At 41.0% G+C, this 15,293-nt stretch overlaps 1 long non-coding RNA gene across 2 annotated transcripts in view; it reads left to right on the top strand.

Moving 5' to 3' along the window:
• LOC142824474 (uncharacterized) overlaps nucleotides 1–15,293 on the top strand; it is a 129,715-nt gene that overhangs the window by 88,729 nt on the left and 25,693 nt on the right. The gene's annotated exons all lie outside the window — the stretch shown is intronic.

Consider the following 15,293-nt stretch of genomic DNA (forward strand, 5'->3'; position numbering starts at 1 on the left):
CCATGGGGAGAGATGGCTAATTGTTATGTTTGTGGACCTGCTCTTCTGGCCACCAAATGTGTTCTAGTGTACACCAGCTAACCTATACTTGGCTACTGAATAGTTAGATAGACTTGTTGTTTCAAGACTAGGTCAGCATGATTGAAAACAGAAAACCAGGTACAGATAGTAGAGCTGCTAAAGTTTTTATTTAAAATCAATGTTTTTTTATTAAAGGAGCCATTTTTGCAACTCTTTTCCAACAAAGCATGTTGTAATTATATCAAAACAGCTGAATTTGTTATGATGAAAATCAGGATTTTTTTTTCCTCCTTAAGTGAAATATTTGGTGTTAATTTCACTGTTTGCAAAAAAACAAACTCAAATATTTCACACCAGACCACTTATAGAGATAAATTGGCAAAATCAGGTTAAAGTCAAGGCCCTATCTAATCATGCCCTTTTAAGGATACAAGGCCAAATCTTGACCTCACAGAAGTTAAATTGGAGATTTTTCCCCCCCTAACTTAGAGGGTCAGGATTTCAACAGCAGAGCTTAACTCCTCTACGTACATGTCATAATAGCTTTCAAAAGGCAAAGCAGAATGGCAACAAATATTAACATAGAAACAGATGAATTTACTGGTGGTGCACTTTAGAGTGGAGAAAGAAGGGTAAAGTAATCCTCTGGAGTTTTGTAAGCCATGAGAAGGGGAAAAGGGGGGGGGGGAGAGGGGAAGGTATTTAAGAAATCAAGACAAGCCAAAGAAAGAGGCATCACTCAGCAGATAAAGACAATGCTGAAGTCAAAGGAGTCAGAGGATAGTGCAGAGGTTGGATGTTGATGGAAATGAAGGGGTAAAGTTGGCGGGGGGGAGAGGGGGGGAGAAGGGGACAGTTTGAAAGGATAGCAGAAAAATTAAGAAGGGAAATCCAGACAACTAGAATATTAGAATTGAGGAGCTGAAATAAAGTCACAGGGAGTCTGAGGCTGCCTGAAGAGAGATGCCCATATATACTCTTAATTACATCCACGTAACTCCAGAAAGCTTCTATTAACTTCATGGAATTATTCATAACCAATCAGAACATATTTCAAACTACCATGGACTCAGGGCAGTAACAGGTTCTACTCATCTTCTCTCACTAATAGAGACAATGAGGCTGCAGTTAGAGACTGAGTTAGAGAACAGTAACACCAGGGGGAAAACTGATTAATGGACTGAAGTGTGCTAGGACTACAGGAGAATGAGGCAAGTGCTGTTTACATTGTGTTGAAATTAAATAACCAATCCCTAGGCAGAACATAAGCCAGATTGGAAAAGAGGAAGATTGACAGTACAGTGAAACACTTTTGTGATGGTAAGTGAATGAAGTTTGAGTAAGATAAGAGCTTGAGTCAGAAGTATCAGAGACAGGTAGCAAGTCACATCCTGACCCTCTGTTTCATTCTAACTTTTATTCTCAACTCAGAAATCAGAAATGAATTTATGGAAGAAGGGGGCCCTTTTTTTTAGAACAACTTACAGTAATATCTGGCCATGGCAGAGTAGAGGCCTATCTACTTCAGCAGATGGGTGGGCCAGATTTTTACAAGTCGAGAAAGTAGTTAGTAAATTCTTCTCAGAAACTCTGCATATAAAAAAATACAGTGGAATCCCTTGAAACAGTTATGCTATTAAATTGTACAGCATTATAGTTGTATTGCACTTAGCTTAAGATACAGCACTACACTCACAGAGGACAGGCCTAGAGTAATTTCCTTCATTGAATATGAAACACATATCAGAGTTGAGGGACAAGACTATTAACAGAGCCCAGGTTTTCAGAATGTCACTGACAGTTTTACTGTTTGTTCTATAGCACTGAACGCAAAAATGCAATATTTAGAACATTGATTGGCTTTTAAAGCCATGTTCATGAACATATAATTTGGCAGTCCACAGCTGCAGTTCATTCTCTAGAGGCAGACACCAGCCATAGATTTCAGACACGGAGCTAGAAAGTGACATTTATTGACAACATTAGAATATACCAGTCATCCAGTCAGGTTGTATACATACACTTCTGTAAGACTCCAGTGCCCTGCTATGGTACAGACAATACTCATTGTAAAGAGCCTACTAATTTATGAACAATTATATTAACATCATATAGCCTTTAACTGAAGTGGTGGCAGTTGATGCCTTAGACAGGACCTGGCACAAGTAAAGCTAGGCATTAACTCACAGGATCTTCACGGTACACAGAGGAAATATTTGAGGTCCTCTTAAGAGAAATTCTCCAGGGACTTCAAGTACTTAGAATACCAAGGGGAATCTGGTCTTTATATGTAAAAACGAGTTGCTTTTTAAAGTACCACCATGCCAAAGATGTAAAAATCCATTGGAAATACCACCTACATTAAACAGAGAAACATAACAGTGCACTGAGGAAGTGAAGTTAGTTCAAGTACTAAAATGTGACACACTCAGGTAGTCCAAACCTAAAGGTGCAGGACTTCATGCAATTGGTAGCCTACACAGAGAGAGATTCATTACGTTATTTGCCCATTTCACTACACAGCACAAACATTTTGGCTAAGACCTGGGGATACAGCTCCTCCCTGGTGATGTAGCCACACACCACAGGCAGTTTTTAAGTAGTATTGCTCATTCTTTTCACTTCACTCTGGCGAGTTGCTGGAAGGATTGAAATGTTCTGCCACAGCTACAGTCTCAGAGATGGTAGATGCAGGGAGTGCTACTAGTGTTGACAGGGTCACTCTGCGGAAGGCATCTCTTCATTAAAGTTGGTCTTGAAATGGAAACTGGATGGAGTTGCTGGCATTCAGGTGCTGGGGGATTCCAGCTATTCAGCATTCCCTTCCTGTCTGCTCTCAACATCATTAAGGGCAGAGACTTTCAGAAGCTGGGCAGAGTCTGCCTCTGGAGACTTGGTGGTTTCCTCACTCGCAATAGCCACCAGCTGCTCTTCATTAGGCACCACATCTAGCTGCCTGGATTCAGGTTTGCAGGCCTCTTCTGGGTGCACTGCAGGGACTCCGCCTCCTTCCTGGTCTGTCTCACCAGCGGAGACATGGGAATCTTGGTCCCTCTTCTCATTTGTGGCTCCCATTGATTCTGCAGCAGAGTGGGCACTTTCCTCCGGTTTCACTGTAGCAGCCTCTGTAGGTTCTTCTTCAGCCCTCTGGGCTGTTGGTTTCTCATAAGCCACGTTGAGCTCCTTCTTGCCAAGTTTTCCTCCCATTTTGTCAGAGGAGTAAATGGTTTGCTTCTTTTTCTGAAGACACTTGAGTCTTACTGAGGAGATCTGTGCTGGATCAGGGATAGTAACCAATGGGAGTTCTGTAAGACAGTTAAAGCGAGATACATGATACCTTAGCTACTTTATCTTTGGAAGAGAATATCTAGTAGCAAAGTAGAAATACCCCTGAGCAACACGTATTGGGTGTTCAGAGGACTGGACCATTTGCAAGAGTGATTCACCAGAGTATTTCTATATTAATTTCTTCCTACAAGAGAGGATTGAAAGTCACCAAGGGACAAGAATTAGATGCTCCATACATTACATACAAGATAGCCAATGAGATGACTGCCAAGATTTCCCACAGCAGGGCAGATATTACTGGTAGCCACTGAGACATGGCAGACTTCCAAGGAATAACAAGTATAAGGTCCACACACACTTTAATTGTTTCTTTTAATGAGTTCTTGTCAGTTGAGAGTCACCCACCCATAGACACAGCACATTCGTGTTTTGCCTTGTCAAAAATAGCAAAGGAAGGATTCTTTTGCTTTTAATATTCTTGACTAAATACAGAACACTAGGTTTAGATAGATTAGATGAAATAGGACTAGTTCTTAAAGTCCAGGTAATCAGAACTTAGGGAGAGAGTTTAACTCACTACCAGAGTTATACTTTCTGGGACAAGTGGATTGTGTTTTAGCTGCCTCATTAAAAAAAAAATAAGTTTGAGGATAGGAGCAAATATTTCCACTCTCCAGCTCACAGAAGTTTGTCACTTTTCTTAAAATAAGAAGGAGTTAAGTTAAATTATTACCTTTGTAAGAAAGGGCAGCATCAGATACAGCAGAGCCCACAGACATGTAGTTGTTAGATTGTCTCCCCCCACCCCCATTCTAAAGGCATATATATTAGTGTTGGGAACACATGGAATCAATTAAAGGTGACATCCATCAACCCAAACCTGCAATCACATATAAAAGCATAATATTATTGCCCTACGCAGACCAACAAATTCAATACTAGGGAAAACATTTTTAAGAACATGGCTTCAGTAAACAGTTCTTACCAGCTAAATAAAAAAAGCTGCTTACTAGCTAATGGTACATCCTGTATTGACTCTTAACCAGCTACATTTAGCCCTGCTAGGCTGGTGTTATATAGCAGTCGGTGGTCACACAGAATTGCTTCCCCATAAGAGCCTGAACATTAGTTCCACTGAATCAATTTCCCCTGACACCATTATTTACTGCTAGTTTGTGTGAAGAATGGACATCCTTTAACTTCTGTATGTTCATATTGTAATAGTTTCACCTTATTCACTTCTCTTAAAAGCAAAATAAAATAAAATAAAATAAAAACCAATGGCCCACACTTATATATCTCCATATCCGTTAATATGCAATTTTGCTTGGATCAGGCTTTGAATTTACAATACTGGCGTGAATGAGGTTGTTTATGCAGACTGCTGATTACTAGAGGCACTGATCCTGCAAAGGCTTACTCACATGTTTTACATTACATGCTCTGAATAGTCTACTTGCCAGTTTATGTTAAATGAGGTTACTCAGAAGGTGTGAAATTAACTACCTGTGTATGTCTGTACATGATTAGGACCTACACTTGTGTTGTGGAGTCAAACTCTTGCAAAGCCGACAGGGTGGAAACAGAGGTGCGTTTTAGGGGTGACATTATTAACAAATTGGCCCTAATGTGTCCAGTAACAAGCCGTTTGATGTGAAACTCCTCCAGCATTTCTCCTTCCTTGCCACCTGAAAGCAGCTTGTCTTTGCAGAGATGTTATTGTGGCTGCCTATTGGATGGGTCTCCCCAGCAGGATTTGGTCATCTAGCAATACAGTATTGCAGAAGGTACTGTCTCAGTGGCACTCACATGCAGATTTCTGCTGCACAGAGTAATGTAAAGATGACACATCTGCAAAATGGAAAGATGAATGAGCTACACCTCCTCCCCTGAAATGATTAATGCTCACAAGCCAATTGCACATCCAGCCATGATAAAATGGAATGACTCAGAAATCATTTAAAGAATGTAAACAGCAGACACGCAAAATCAATAAATAGAGCTGGCAATTAAAAACTGAAAGCATCAACAGAATGACCCATGTCCTCTTTCTCCTATTCCCATTAGCTCCAGTGAAGAAAGCTGATTTTTAGTAACAATATTTATGTGAGATGATGAGTAAATCTGGAAGGAATGGCCTTTGGAACTGTGGTGGGAAAGAGATGATATATTATTGCTAATTCACCATAGGAAAGCACCCATGGAGGAGTGTGCACTTAACATAAGTTCCTGTGAGAGTAAATATTAGCAACAATGTTTGGCGATCCAGCAATATAAAAAGGATCTGATCTTACCTAGGTAATACATTTTATAGTGCTGGGATAGTCACATAATTGATGGAAAAACATTCTCTGGAGAGTAATTACAAATGTCTGTCTAGATAGTATGAACGTATGAAACTGATCTTTTCAGGGGTATGAAACATTACCTACTTGAGCAGTTCTTAATGTGGTATGGGACTATAAATCCTGCTGCTGACTGTTAAGGAGCCTCTTCATATATCTAAGCTGTTCTTTTTCCCTGGCCATAATTATTCCAGTCCCACAACTGGAGAAAGCAGATGACAGTCCATCAAAGTTCAGTGGCTGTAGTGAGTTTTATGAATAAAAATAAATTGGAGGATCATAATTAGTCTAAATAAAATAAATAAAGATTCCCACTTACAATGTAATTAACTCAGTTCTTAGGGGTCGGGAAGGAATTTTCCTCCAGGGTAGATTGGCTGAGGCCCTGGAGGTTTATCGCCTTCCTCTGTAGCATGGGGCCCAGAACACTCACTGGAGGCTTCTCAGCATCTTGGGGTCTTTAAACCATCATTTGAGGACTTCAATATCTGAGATATAGGTGAGAGGATTATTCCAGGAGAGGGTGGGTGAGATTCTGTGGCCTGCATTGTGCAGGAGGTCAGACTAGATGATCATAATGGTCCCTTCTGACCTTAGAGCCTGTGGCTGCATCTAGACTGTCATGATTTTGCAGAAATACTTTTAACTGAAAAGTTTTTCCGTTAAAATTATTTCCGCAAAAGCGCATCTAGATTGGCACGGATGCTTTTGCGCAAAAGCATCCGTGGCCAGTCTAGACACAATTTTGCGTAAGAAAGCCCCGATTGCCATTTTAGCCATCGGTGGTTTTTTGCGCAAAACAGTTCTTCCCTGTCTACACTGGCCCTCTTGCACAAGTATTCTTGCACAAGAGGGCTTTTTCCCGAGCGGGAGCATGAAAGCATTTGCGCAAGAAGCACTGATTTTGTACATTACAAAGTCAGTGCTCTTGCGCAAATTCAAGCAGCCAGTGTAGACAGCTAGGCAAGTTTTTGCTCAAAGCAGCTGCTTTTGCGCAAAATCTTGCCAGTCTAGATGCATCCTGTGAGTCTAGGAGATGCCATTTTTTTGTATTCAGAGTCAATCAACCAACCTCACTACTAGCCCTTGCACTTCCCTTTGGACCACTTAAGCTGGCAGGTGTTTTCATTCAGATATTTGGTAGAACAAGAAAAGGAGGCTTCTATGCATAATTGTCAACTGTGCTGCATGAGATTTTTTTCCCTCTCTTGCCTTTAGTGTATGTCACCTGTTCATACTGTGCATAACCAACTGTGCGCTCTAATTTTAGGCTTGTGGTACAAAGAGTGGGTTTGAAATTACAGATCAGGAGTATTAAGCATTTAGACAGTAGTATGAATGTACATGGTTATTTACCTGGACAACTTCAAACTTCACCCAGTAAAGCTAAAAGGAGGCTAAGGAATCTTCCATGGGCTTCAGCATCATTTAGCACGGACATGCTACTTGACTTCTTTTCCCATTTTTTCTCCTTTCGCTCCCCATCCCCTCTCTTTCTCTATTATGTATTTGGAACCTGGACCCCTTAAACACCGTTCATCTGAAGGAGTGGGTTATGCCCATGAAAGCTCATGATACCATCTGTATTTACTAGTCTCTAAGGTGCTGCAGAACTATTTGTTTTTAAAGTTTTTTCAATTAGAGACTAACACAGCTACCCCTCTGAAGCTTTATTTTTAGTGTCCTCTCTTCTTTCCCCTCTTATAGAGTTTGTGTCTTTTCTTAAAGGTCATGATCGCTCTTCTGGCAGAGACTTACTTATTATATGCTTGTACACCTACCATAGCCATGCTGAAAATTAGCATAATATATACTATGATTTGGTAGCTATAAGCAGGTAGCCATTAAAAGCACACAATATAACAGAATACCAACAACTGACCTAGTTGAAATCTTAACCTTCCCCAAAAAAGGTTATGGTGTTAGACTGGAAACCTTTGCAGCTAAGGTCTCTTTTACAAAGCATTGCGTTTTCCTCTAAGCATCACCTTAAAAAAAACCCCCCAAAAAACAAATCACAACCAAAGGGTCTTGTATGTCATGAAAAAAAATATTTTCATATTTTTTTCTGCAAACATTTCTCTGGCAGCTCAGCTACATATTAAGGGCAGAAACATTTTAAACTTATTTTGCTATCCCTCCATTCTATAGTATGAGCACATATTTAATGAGTGATGATGAGAAAAAGTAGAGATGTATTTAAGAAATGAAAATGACAGCCCCATGGAAGGAAGGAATAGGTAAAGACCATACTCAAGTCAAGGGAATTAGAAAGAGGTCAGTGCTGATGGAAACAAAAAAGCAGAGCTATTAGGAAGGACTTTGCAATAAGAGCAGAAAAATTGAGGATGGAATTTCAAATATGGTCAGAATAAAAATTGAAGACAGGAAGTAACTTGAATAGTGGTAGATAATTTAAGGCCAGCTGAAGACTATGGTATGTCTACTGTATTGTCAAGTTACTTCAGTGTAACTCCAGAAGTGTCCTACATTTTGTAAGGCTTCTTCCTCAGAATTGAAAGAGGAAAGCTATGCTCTGCAAGAGTACTAAAAGCCTAGTAGCAAACCATGGGCCGGGGAGGAGGGAGAAGAAGAAAAGGGGGGGGGGGGGAGAAGAGAGAGAGAGAGAATATACTTCTGAGACTGAAAATGCAATTATAGGTTGAGGTAGAGGAGAAAACATTGAGAGGGGATGTGATAAGTGACTTCCAGCCATTGAGAACTAAGAAAGAAGCATATCCTTTTCACCTGAGTTTGGGGATGATCAGATTTAAAAAAAAGACACCCCACAAAAAAAAACCCACCACAGAGACACCGAAAGCCAAGTAAGGGTATGTCTACATTTCATCCCTCTTCCGGGAGAGGAATGCAACTGCAGACACCCAAAATTGCAAATGAAGCAGGGATTTAAATTTCCTGCACTTCATTTCCATAATTATGGTGCTATTTCAAAAGAAAAAAATGGGGTTATTTTGAGATTAGGGTTCTCATCTCGAAATAACCCCATTTTTCTTTCAAAATAGTGCCATATGATTATGCCAATGAAGTGCAGGATATTTAAATCCCTGCTTCATTTGCAATTTTGGGTGTCTGCAGTTGCATTCCTCTCCTGGAAGAGGAATGAAATGTAGACATACCCTAAGAGAAAAGCAAAAGTGTAATCAAGGATTTCAGAGGAAAATGGGGGGAGTTTGTGTAAAGCTATGGTGTCCAACCAGTGCTGAAGCAATAGCCACTATAATGGCTACTACTATAGCAAACTCCTCATACTCAACTGGCCAAATAGCCACATACAGCTAGGGTGTTGGATACTATGGTGTAAAGGGATCATATTTTGAGATAAAGGAAAGGAAAGCTGATCATAGATGAAGTTAGTCCTTTGAAACCGCTAGTAAGTAAGAAGGTGGATGGCAGAGAGAATGTCATGATCCTCTTGTGTGGCTGTCTAACCACCCTTGAACTAAAGGCTCACTTTTGAAACAGCTTTTTACTCAGACTGTTGACAGCACTGCTGTCCACCTCCTGTAAATTAGAGATGCTAGTTATTTCAGCAGCTCTGCAAGAGCACAGCCTTTAGCAAGGGAATAGATCTTGACTATCTGTGTGCACTGGGCCCCACCCAGCATAAACTAATAGAATGTCACAACTGTATGCCTCAAAGCTTAAGAGGAGGCACTCCTGAACTGAGACTTTGTATATCTTAATGGGGGGGAAGGGGATTCACTAGTACCCATGATCCACTCACAAGCATTTAAAAAGATAAAGGTCACTGGAAATGGGATGAGACACTCCTTTAAAACATTCACTGCTATGTAGTGTGGAAGGAGTTAAGATACACTGTGTTAACTATGACACTTGCTTTCATATCCAGTAGCAACTCCTTGCTCCCCTCACAGCCCATGAATTAAAGTTTATTCAGTGAACATAAACACCAGCTATTTGTTTGTTTCAAGTACAAAACATTTATTGATAGCAAATGTGAATCTCAATTCAGTTAACTTTATACAAGTGTTTCCATAAACCTTCAGTGTCCAGCCACTGCACATACAGGACAGAATGTTCAAAGAAGACTCCCACTAATTCAAAAGACAAGCAATTATAGGTTTCTTCTGGTTTTGAAGTGGCAGCTGAGCCCTCAAAATGGACCAGGAGTAGTAAGTGTGTGCCAGGAAAAAAACACCACCACTGCCAGAGTGAAATGGAGTTGGCTGAGGACTGCTAGTAAAACTAAGGATTAGGGCAAGTTGCCGGAAGATTGAGGTTTCCTGCTACAGCCTGAGGTCGTAGAAGCAGGGAGTGCTACTAGTGACGGGTTCACTCTGCAGAAGGCATCTCTTCACTGAAGTTGGTCTTGAAATGGAAACTGGATGGAGTTATTTGGAATTCAGATGCTGAGGGGAAGAGAGAATGCAATCTATTCAGGAAGGGGCTACTGTCTGCTCAACACCATTAAGGGCAGAGACTTCCAGAAGCTGGGCAGAGTCTGCCTCTGGAGACTTGGTGGTTTCCTCACTCGCAATAGCCACCAGCTGCTCTTCATTAGGCACCACATCTAGCTGCCTGGATTCAGGTTTGCAGGCCTCTTCTGGGTGCACTGCAGGGACTCCACCTCCTTCCTGGTCTGTCTCATCAGCAGAGACGTGGGAATCTTGGTCCCTCCTCTCAGTTGACTCAACACCAGGGCTGGTGCCCTCATTCTCTTCTGGCTTCACTGTAGCAGCCTGTGTAGGTTCTTCAACCTTCTGGGCTATTGGTTTCTCATAGGCCATGTTCAGCCCCTTCTTGCTCAGTTTGCCTCCCATGTTGGTGGGGATACAGGAACAACTTGAAACACCTATCAGGAACTTGCTTCTGTGAGACCAGTAACTTCAAGGCAGGATACAATCTATGCTAGGGAATATTAGTAGTCAGAGGAATATCTGTAAGGAAAAAAAGAGACGAGATGCAGGATGTTAGATACCGGGTCATCACAAGCAAATGCCTGGTAGTGCAGAAAACTTCCCTGAACATACAACTCATACAGTCCACAGTGGACTGTAATCAAGACTAATTCTACAGCCCCACATTATACTCCACCACCAGAGGATGTAAGTGTTAACCATGGGACAAGGGATGTACCATGAATTACACCCAAGAGACAAACTGAATATGGCAAGGCTGATGGTGGCAGTCAGTGTATTACAGCACTGATGGATAATCAAAGGAAAAGAAATACATGCCCTTCTTGGTGGTTCCTCCCCATAACCCCTTATCAATTTACAGTCTTCACACATAGCCACTTAGAGAGAAGACTCCACTGCTAATACTCATAACCGAACTTAGCATTTTAGCAGACTAGTTCCTCAAGGCCAGAGCATCTGGACTTGATGGTTGAGTTCTTTGATCCTAACTGTATATCAGCCATGCAGTGGCAACTAGAGAGTACTGATTATCTCTTAAATGAGACAGTTTGGTTTGTGACAATATGGCTGCGATCAGGAGAATGACAACATTAGTATTACTTTAGATAGAAAAAGCTTGAAGTGGTTCAGTTCAATTTGTAGTAAGTGAGTGGCAAGCACAGCACTCTGCCATGGAGCCAAGTCAACAGTTTTGCAGCTATAGGAGCTTGCATAGGAAGCAGTACCACCCCAGAAACAGACTTTGAAAATGCCATCCATCAGGAATGCTTAAGCCATATACACCCCATTCCCCTTCCAAAAGTTACAATATAGTCTAGCTCACATCAAAGCCATATCCTACTTCAGTAGCAACCTAAATAATACTTACAAGGACAAAACCTTATTATGGGATCATGCATTACAATAATAGCTCAGAGAAACATTTAATAGAGCAGGAAAACACTTACTTACCTACTAGCCAACTTGAACTCCACTGAGCAGCTTACTATCTGACACCACAGCCACACCCTCTGATAGCAGCAGAACAAACAGATGGATCTTATATAGGACTAGGTGTCACACAGAACTACTTCCCCACAAATCCCTGAACACTAGTTCCACTCAATTAATTTCCCCCATTGCCTGGTTAAAGCTCTGAAGAACAGAGTTAGCTGTAGCACATGTAGCTATTTAAGCATTCTGTCTGAATATTTTGTACTCAAAGTCTCTTTGTTTTGATTTGCTGTATTCTGCTTTACAGAGTTAAAAATAAAATAAAAATAAGGAAAGACCACACATATATTTCCATGTCCCTTTCAACATAATTTTATGCTTCAGAATCTGAGTTTACAGCGTTGAGTGAGGTGTATTTAATAAGACCCCAGGACTGTAAATAACTGAAGCGTATGCATGACTTAGTGCAGAAGTATTTCCATTTTGCTTAATGGAACTACTGTGCACATGTTTAAGACTTATAGCCTAAAATTGTTTGCTTCAGTCAAATTCTTGTGCAGGAGGCTAGGCACATGCAGATACATGCTTTAAAGGTGATGTTTATTATTGGATAATACTATGGACTATTTAAGAAAGCAATTTTGGGTGAGAGAACCCATTTTCACTTCTTCTCACTGCCCTCTGCAAATGTCACAGCCTTGCAGAGGTTTTACTGTGCTTGTTATTCAAATAGATTGGCCCTGTTACTAGCAGATCATCCACCACTGAGATAGAAATGTAGCCGTGTTAGTCTGGTGTAACAGGAACAAAAAATAGGACTATGTAGCACTTTAAAGACTAACAAGATGGTTTATTAGGTGATGAGCTTTCGTGGGTCAGACCCACTTCCTCAGATCAAATAGTGGAAGAAAATTGTCACAACCATATATACCAAAGTTATATATGGTTAGTCTTTAAAGTGCTACATAGTCCTGTTTTTTGATCCACCACTGAGTATCTCAAGAATCACTGTGGCTATGGCAGTTTTGCTCAGATCACTCATTGGTAGACAGTGAGACTGTAAGAGGAAAACATATCTGGAACATACACAGAGAAATCCTCTTCCTAACCCCAAACCTCCAAAGGAACCTAAAATTTGGAGTGGAAGGCTGGTTCTGATCAGATTCCCAAGCATAAAGGTTTTCTGCCTTTATTCTCTGTATAGTCATTTGATCTAGATCATCTTTGACCTTAATTTGCCCTTCATGCCTCTGTCTTCTGTTCAGAGCCAGCATCTGGACTCCATTAAAATGAATTTAATTCCCAATTTTAATGTGTGAAGTCACCTTAATACTTCCTACAATACTTTATGTAGCTGTATAACAATCCCAAACTCAGATCATACACCGGGTTTGAATTCAGATCTAGTGTTGCCAACTTTCACACCATTTGCTGTTTTTTATTTAAAGACTCATCTCTTCAAGTGAACTGATGACATGAATCTTAGTTTTTTATGTGTGTTCATACACCAAGTATCTGTGAAGGAAAACTTGAAAATATGGACAAAGTTCACTCAAAAAGTCCTGCAAGCAGAAGGCAAATAAAAATAATTCCGCATTTATTTTTAAAAAATCTCATGATGGTTTTTAAATCAATCCTATGACTTTTTACAGTTATAGACTGCAGCTGTGGCAGAACCTTACAATTGCAATGTTTGGATTAATGGAGTTAACTAAACTGCTGCTCTTCAGCACCAAAGCCTAGACAAACCCCTCATGTGCTAATGCAATAATAATAATTTTGGATTTTATGCTGTATCTTGATTCTGTAATGCATTGAATATTATGGAGTGGCCAAATTTACTGACATTCTGCACTGCCTAAGATAATATTTTGAGAACAGGACACCCCTGCTAGGGCTCAGGGCTTCAGTCTTGCAGGCGGGTTGTAGGGCTAAGGTGATCAAAATGGTGATCAAATGTCCCAATTTTATATGGACTGTCTTGATAGTTGGTGCTTTATCTTATATAGGCACCTGGGGGAGGTCCAGGTTGGATATTAGGAAAAACTCTTTTCCTAGGAGGGTGGTGAAGCACTGGAATGGGTTCCCTAGGGAGGGGGTGGAATTGCTATCCCTAGAGGTTTTTAAGTCTCGGCTTGACAAAACCCTGGTTGGGTTGATTTAGTTGGGATCTGTCCTGCCTTGGGCAGGGGGCTCGACTTGATGACCTCCTGAGGTCTCTTCCAGCTCTATGATTCTATGACTACTTCCCACCTCATCACTATTTTTTAACTTGCTATCTGGGCCCCCAGGTTAAGGGCTTCTGCTCTGCCGGAGGTGGGTGTCAAGGTTTCAGACCCATAGGAGGCATTTTCTAAGGCTGGGGACTTCAACTGAAGCTCTGAAATCCCCATCCCCTCAGGGCAGAAGCCTCTAGCACCCCCCCCCCCCCCCCAGGGCTTGACCTGAATTGCCCCCTGCCCCCACCACACACAGTCTGGTAAGCGGATTGGGGAGGGGTGGAAGGCTCCACAAGCTGCACTTTAAATGCGTGGCACATGTCTCTTGAGCTGCAGTTTGTCCGCCCCTTTTATACCAAGTCATAACAGGTTTGTAGGCTTCTTCTAGTCTCCCATGAAGGCTGTGATGGATTTCTTGTGTTTTCAATTCATCTGAGGAATATAAAGAGCAGAACATTAAAACTGACGAGAAGAGATGAGCTCTGACAGGTACGAGTTGAATTCAACAACAGAATGCCCCATGCCTGCTTTCCCTTTCGTCCGTTATTTGTCATGAAAGAATTTGATTTTGTCACACCTATGTGCAGGGGATGCTCAGTGGATCCGGTGACTCCAGATGAGGTGTCATGTCTTTTTAGAGATTACCATTCCTGGGGCCATGGAACAATGAGCGCTGAATATGAAAGACTTGGCATTTACTTAAGGTTCTTAAGTGATTTTTTTCTTGTGCTGAATGTGGGCCACATCAAACTAAATCTTTGGAAACCCAGTAAAATATCTGGTGAGTGATTTGATTACATACATTTTACCACGCCTATGATCGTTTAGCAGGACAAGAACTGTTTTTAATTACTTGGAAAACTACGCACTGGAAGGCAGATGCAAATATGCAATCGAGACTTCTCTAACATATGGTTGTAGAGACAGGAACCAGTCGCATGGAGGTAGTTCAAATATGGTGTAAGCTCAACGGCTCAGGATACAGGAATCTTAGATCCAGTTATTTTAGTTACTAGCTGCATTTATGAATATTGTGCCACAGTGGGAGTTAGAGGTCAGTCCCTCAACCCTGGGAGATTTCAATAAGCTCTAGGAAACAAACACAAGCTGATGAATGCTGGCTGGATTGAGAGAAGACTCTATGTACAGACTTATTCTATTTGGATACAATTCATCACCTGCAGAGATAAGCTATAGACAAGTACCAAATGCCATTGCCAGCCTGTTCTCCTCCCTATGGGCCACATTCAATTACAAAGTGATTTCTCTGGGATTTTTGGTAGGGCAAGATAAAAATGTCCCTATGTTAATGCACTGTTAACAATGGACAGTGGCATAATTAGCGGCTCACCAGACTTTTCTACGGTCTGGCTTTAGACTACCTCTTTATCATGTGCATGTGATGCCCAAAGTATTTAGTGGTAAGGATGATCTCATTTCAGGCTCCAGTTTGTAGTACATAAAATAAGCATAACTATACAGCCTAGAATTATAAGGACTTCGATAGTACTGTGTATATATACACATGCTGATTTATAACCGAGCAATTGCTAAAGAGCATAGAGTCAACTTTTCAAAAGTTATGT

This window comes from Pelodiscus sinensis, unplaced genomic scaffold, assembly GCF_049634645.1.
Source record: "Pelodiscus sinensis isolate JC-2024 unplaced genomic scaffold, ASM4963464v1 ctg35, whole genome shotgun sequence".
NCBI lineage: Eukaryota > Metazoa > Chordata > Testudines > Trionychidae > Pelodiscus > Pelodiscus sinensis.